Consider the following 7,072-nt stretch of genomic DNA (forward strand, 5'->3'; position numbering starts at 1 on the left):
ATTTGTTATTTTAGCCGAGACCCAGGATGCAGAAGGCAGTAGCCCTCTGTGTGAATTATTAAGCAGTATGAGTATGGGGCAGCAAGAGCAGTGCAGATGGGGAAAGAGGATATTAAAGCCTGCTCACTTTGGGAACTAATGGCCCTAAGTCTAAGACCCTGAAGTCTCATTAACCTACTGTTTCACTCTGCAGGGGTTTTCTCTTTTTCCATTCTTTGCTGCATCTTTTCTCAGTAATAGCTACTGTGGTCTACTGAGGCAGTCCTATCAGCATTGCAGTGATATTTTGGTATTAATAGGTTAATATGGTACATTAGCTTTGTGCTGCATCTACATCTGCCCTGCCACTGATGACTGATGACTTGAAAGTGATATTTCATGATTTCATCATTTCAGATAAGCAGTGTTGCAAATTAATCCAGAGCTGTTCATTATTAATACTGACAAACGTACAAAAATTAGTGTGGATTTCCCCAAACCACAAAAGGCACTTCTCTGTGCTACATCCCAAATTACATATCTGCATGAGAGCTCATGTTCTGCCTCAAGGTAAAGGTGGCCCGCTGAGAAATCAGAACATGACCCTGCAACGATTAAATTACCCAAAGCCTTGGCTTAGCACTTGCAAATAATGTGAAAGTAAGATGAAAGTGTTGATGATCACATCATGCCAGGAGAGGTAGGTCCTCACTGATGCTATTAAGTGCAGCTCAGAGGTGTGAGCACAGAAATCTGCACCAAAGTCTAGGAAAGAAAGCAGGAGAAGAAGTGATATGATCATACATCAAATTTGATATCACAGTTGCACTCATTGAAGATGATAGGAGAGAACTATCTACAAAAAAACATAAGTATGCTCACACCATCTGTTTCTGTACTGCAAATGCACCATTGACGCTCTTCATTTAAAAACAGGGGATGTGGTATGGAAATAAGCTTGACAGCAGTGTCTTACACTAGATTGATGGAAAAAAATGTTTTTCCATACCATCTAAGAAGAAGAAAGTTTGCATCTGCAGTTCTAGTCTGTGCAGTGTTTTGTGTATTCACCCAGTTTTCCCATGGGTCATCTCTGGATGTACCGGTTTCCTCCCAACACAGAACAACATAACACTATGTGGATTGGCTGCTCTAAGTTTCACCTAGGTGTGGATGATTGTTTGTGAATTGTACCCTTTGATAGGCTCTGGATAGGCTCTGGATCCAACATGACCCTGACCAGGATTAAGCGATTAGTGAAGATGATGAATTAATTAATATAAGACTTAGAGTAAAAATCTTGAACACTTTAGAGAGGACATGGTCAAACTTTTTTCAATCATTGACAGGGAAAGCTATGGCCAACAACAATGAATTTATATTTTTACAATGATTTTTTTGGATAGCCTAAAGATTGTACTTACTTGAAAACTAGGCTCAAATCTCATTCAATATTCAGTGGATAACTTCACAAAGATACTATAGACATAAAGCTAAAAACTCAAATGAAATCAAAAATGACTCTGATGCTCATACTGAGGATCCTTTCGACACACTCACTACTGTTCGTCTTTATAGTATACAGAGTGGATGAATAATGATTTATAATCGTACTATCCATTGGCACCTAGAAGAGGATGGGTTCCCTTTTGTGTCTGGTTGTTGAAATTCTTTGTCCTTTTGCTAAGTGTATACACTTAGAAGGAAAAGGTTTCTTCTAGCACCAATACAAGAAACGCGTAATGGTGGAAACCTACAACAGAAGGTCTGTCTTTCAGAAAAGGTTCCAAGAGGAATCCCTTTAGAAATTCACCATTAACCAATCAATTAACCTAGAACAGGAATGTCCTTTTTTTTGCAAAGGGCCAGTGTAGCTACAGGTTTTTTGTTCCAGCCAAACAGGAGCTATACACGATTTCATCTGTTTAATCAGTTCGTGTTGGCCTTCGATTGCCGATCATGTATGGCTTCTGTTTGGCTGGAATGAAAACACGCCAGCACACTGGTACTTTGCGGATAAGCCTGGACACCCTGCCCTAGAAGAATCCCTTTTTTCTAACATGTAATGTAATGTATATATACTCACTGGCCGCTAACAGTAACACTTGTACCCCTGCTCATTCAGGCAATTATCCAATCAGCCAATCATGTGGTAGGAGTGCAATGCATAATATCGTGCCTATACAGGTCAAGAGCAATGTTTTTTTTAGCATCTTCTATATTAGAAGCATCTTTCTACTCTAAATGTGGATCATACGCTGTAAATATATCCTAATGATCATACCCTAATGTTGTCTTTACTTAAACAATCAAGTAATCATGACTAAACATTACTTAAAATGTTGTGTGTTGTACCCATAAATCAAAAATCTAGCTCATTTAACTTGTTTACCTACAAATAAAGTTACATTTTACTAAAAAAAAAAGTGTTAATTTCCCCTATGTATAGAGACTTTTGGGACACCCGGGTTCGATTCACGGTCAGTAAGCTGTAAAGTACACTATATTAACACCAAGTTAAGTGAACTTAATTATTTAAGTACACTATATTAACACCAAGTTAAGTGAACTTAACAATTTTAGTACAGTCTACATGAGTGCCAAGTTAAGTGAACTTAAATATACAAGTTTTGGGAGACCCCATTACTGATGGAACGAGTTTACACAATCAGTTGAATACAGTCAATTGTTAGGGTTTTCAGTGTAGATTTTAATCCATGATTTAAAATGTTCTAGCCAATTCTTTTGTGTTTTTAGTCAATGCACTATCAGTGTGTGTGCTCAATTGTTGCTTAGAGATAACAGGGGAAATACATCTACTCTGTCCACGCTAGAATTGAGCATCTAAATTAATGCTGCTGTGACAAAGCCCTGGTCAGATAGGGCTTGCCATTACTCCTGGCCTACACTGTCTGTGCAGTCTTCTCTGCTTCAGCGTGGCCTTGCAGTATTCAGATAAGCCAATACTCTGTCACCAGCAATTATCTCCACAGAAAGCTAAACAGTAGAAGAAAGTTTAATCACTGCCTCTGGTTTAAAAAAAAATCTCCTTTGGAGCTATTGTGGCTTTGAATATCAGCAGTTATTATACTCTACCTCATTTTCATGAGAATGCAAAATTAATTTTAATTCTTCTTTTGTTGTATTGCCCTCAGGCTGTTATATTGATAGTGTCTTGTCTTTCGAGGACTCAGAGAACTGAGTGAATAATTAGCTTGTTCAGTTCGACATGATCACATTCTGGGGCAACTAGGTGCTGCAGGTTAGAAGCATGCATAAATATAACGAACTGGCTGTTTCTCTGGGGTTTAAACAAGCTGACCCATAGAGGATCCTATTTAACAGTGAATCCTGTAGCTAGTAAGATGTCCCACAGCGAACACACAATTTTCTTTTTCTGGAATATGAGGGAGGTAAAATTGCTCTTTCATCTGGCTTTTGATTCAGAGGTCAGATTTCTGCTGGTCAAAGGTTTGTGCATAACAAAGTTAAAAATTGAATAAAGCTAACCCATTTTGTAGCCTCTGCATGTGTGAGATGCAGATTTTCAGCCCACAGTTGACAAATTAAATTCACAATTCAGTAGTTTATTCATGATGCTATTTAAATGGAGTGAGCCAGATTGCCTTAGGTACTTTTTTCATGCTTAAAAAAAGCAATTGTTTCTAGAGGCAAGGAAACAAATTAGATTTCTTTATTTCCTGTAATTTCAAGTAAACTACTTGAAGTTTAAGAGCTCCATAATGCAAAAACACAGTGGTTTATCAAAACATGCTAACAGAGTGTTGGTGTATAGGACATTCATGATGTTTTTTCTGAAGCTGTAAGCTTTACTGTCTTTAGAGGAAACAATATGGCAAGGTTTTATTGGCTTACCTGCTTAGCCGCTGATGGATTAATATGCAATCATTCAACTTCAGATAAATGAGTGTGAAACAGGTATTTGTCTGCAGGGCAGAAGGCAGCAATGATGACTGTCATATGAACTGAAAGACTATTCCATAGATCTCCAACTTCACCTTACATACATAAGAATTCAGGAAGTAACTGCACTTTAGTAATAATGGTGGCAGCATTCACTAAAAACTGACAGTTGAAGATTGGAACAACCTCACCTGTTTTTTTTTTTTTCGAACTATCTATCTTTTAACTAACTATCTTCAACTATCCAGTTTTGGTGAACCTGCGCTCACTGTAGCTTCAGATTCTTATTCCTGGCTAACAGGAGAGGAAGCCAATATGGCCTTCTGCTGTTGTAGCCCAGCCTTCTCATGGTTCAATATGTTGTGCATTTTGAGATGCCTTTGTGCACACCATGGGTGTAAAGAGTACTTATTTAGGTTATGGGAGCCTTCTTCTCAGCTCAAATCATTCTGGATGTTTTTTGTTTTTTCACCATTCTGTTTGTGTGAAAATCCCAGGAGATTTCTGTAATATTTAAACCATACATATATATACAATATACTGTACAAATTATTAGTATTTTATTATTATTATTTGTTATTCATTAACATTTGTGATTAATGTATACTAATCAATTAATGTGAATTATAAAGTTTTACATATATATATATATATATATATATATATATATATATATATATATATAAATATGTGTGTGTGTGTGTGTGTGTGTGTGTGTATAAAATCTAGGAAGTGTGCTTCAGTAATATTGTTAAAAGTAAGCATAGTACAAAACGTTTCTAGAGAAGCAGGATGTGTATATACATATGTGTATATACATTCACACATTAATATATATTGTTGACAATGATCAATACTACTCCTCCTTTCTGTTTAAATCAATGGTATATCAGCTATTCACTGTTACTGCTGGCCATTTTTCTCCTTCCATTGCAGAGAGGAATTGGGGTCCAATAAATTTAAATTGCCACAAATGCACAACATACAAGAAGTTGTTGGAATATGTGCCATTGATCCTGTTGGACAAATGGTACTAGTGTGCAAATGAGTCAGTGAGAGCAGAGCAATACATCATGCTGCATATACTTTCCAATACATCATGGGGTATAGCTCTCCATACATCACACTGGTGTTTGGATGCAGCAAGTCACTGGGAGGTTCAGGCCCTAGTTTTTCTGAGCTGCAGAGGAAATGAGTTTGTTGCTTTTCTCAGGGACAAATGGAAGCTTGTGTTACCAGATTCATTAGTCTAAAACCAGATCTAAATAAAGAGTCCAAAGCTAAGGTTCCTCAACTTTCCTGCTTAGATGCACTTGGAATATTCCAATCAATGAACAAGGCCCATGAAAAGAAACACAATGCTGTAATTCATCATCACTCCACTGAGACTGACTTAGTGAGTGTTTTTGGGACACTTAATTCCTAGAAGTGCTTTACTTGCACTTTCCTTTCACTCCAAAAACTAACTGTCTTCTTTGGAAGTAGAGACACAGTTTATGAAAGCATTTTGCACGTGAAAAGGATCAGTGACAGGATCTGTGATAGAAGCACATCATGCACATCAACCAAAGTTTTAAAATCTTGCATATGCTTAAAGTAATGAATATATGGATATATCTGGCTTGCTCATTAGGGATAAATTCATACATTTACAGTTTATATCCGGAATGTATTTATTTCTGTAAAGCTGCTTTGTGACAATGTCCATTGAATTGAAGTGAAGTGAAGTCAAGTGAAGTGAATATATACACCTCCAGCCCATTATGAATTATTCCAACTTATCAATCCTTTTTTTTGGTAAAAAAAAACACAGGGATATTCACAATAATTGATAAACACACATTATGGCACACATAGCACATGAGACCTGCTTAAATCAGTATATGTCAATATTATAACAATATTTCTTGATGATAATTTGATATACAGCCATAATATAGACTATAGGTCATATTGTTTATATATTGATATATTTATTTTATTTTTGCAAAACAGCAAATTATTGGTTCCCTCATAATTATTTGATAATTCTTAGAAAGAATAACAGCACTGAGTCTGTTTTATGCATGTGGACTGCCCTCTTCAATTCAAACTACAGATTTGTTTAGGCTTAAAGTGTAAAGACTGAAATCACTATTCCAAAAAATCATTTCTATGTTGATTCAGATGTGCTGTATGTTTGGGGTCAAGATTCATCTACAGCCAAGTTTTAACATCTAGAGTCCTGACAACTAGGTTTGGGATAACACAGCCTTGTACGTCATGAGTCCCTCAACCACTAGCCAAAAGCCACAGCTCCAAAGCTTCAGTGATCCACCAACATATCTGACATGTATAGAGTAGGTATTTTCTTTGTATGCAGTCCCCTTTTTTGGCTGAACATGATGATGGCCAAAAGGTCTTTTTTATTTGGGTCATCTGAACACGACACTCTATTGTAGCTGTAGTTCCACTGATGCTTGGTGAAGCTGCATTTTGTATGTTGTGCTCTTTCCTGTGACTCTTCCAAACAGATTTTTGTGTTTCGAGAGTTGGAAGAAAACTGAAGAACCTTGAGAAAACCCACACTGACATAGAGAGAATATGTGAAAGTCTACACAGACAGTAACCTGAACACAGAATCAAACCAGAGACGCTGCAGCTGTGAGGCTACAAAGCTACCTGCTACACCACTATGCTGCCACCGCTTAACACAAATCAGGTTTTGTGAGAAAGAAAAAAAAAGTTCATTGTGAAGGATGTAGAAGAGATTTTAAATATGAGCAACCTCATATTTAGTCAAAGGCAATGACAGAGTTGAATCATGCCAATCATGCTAGAGTTAACTATAGGCTACACTATATGGTCAAAAGTATGTGGGCACCCGACCATAACACCCATTTGTGGGCCTTCACTAAAATGTTGACACAAAGTTGTAAGCAACAGTTGTCTAGAATGTCTTTTTATGCTGTAGCATTACAATTTCCTTTCCCTGGAACTAAGAGTCTCAAATCTGTTCCAGCATGACAATGTCCCTGTGCACACAGTGAGATGCATAAAGATATGGTTTGTCAAGGTATGTGAGGTATGTGTCTTGCACAGAACCCTGAACTAAACCCCATTAAACACCTTTGTAATTAATTGGAGCTGCAACCGTGCACCAGGCCTTCTCGCCAAACATCAGGGCCTG

The sequence above is a fragment of the Pangasianodon hypophthalmus genome, chromosome 3 (genome assembly GCF_027358585.1).
Source record: "Pangasianodon hypophthalmus isolate fPanHyp1 chromosome 3, fPanHyp1.pri, whole genome shotgun sequence".
NCBI classification, from domain to species: domain Eukaryota; kingdom Metazoa; phylum Chordata; class Actinopteri; order Siluriformes; family Pangasiidae; genus Pangasianodon; species Pangasianodon hypophthalmus.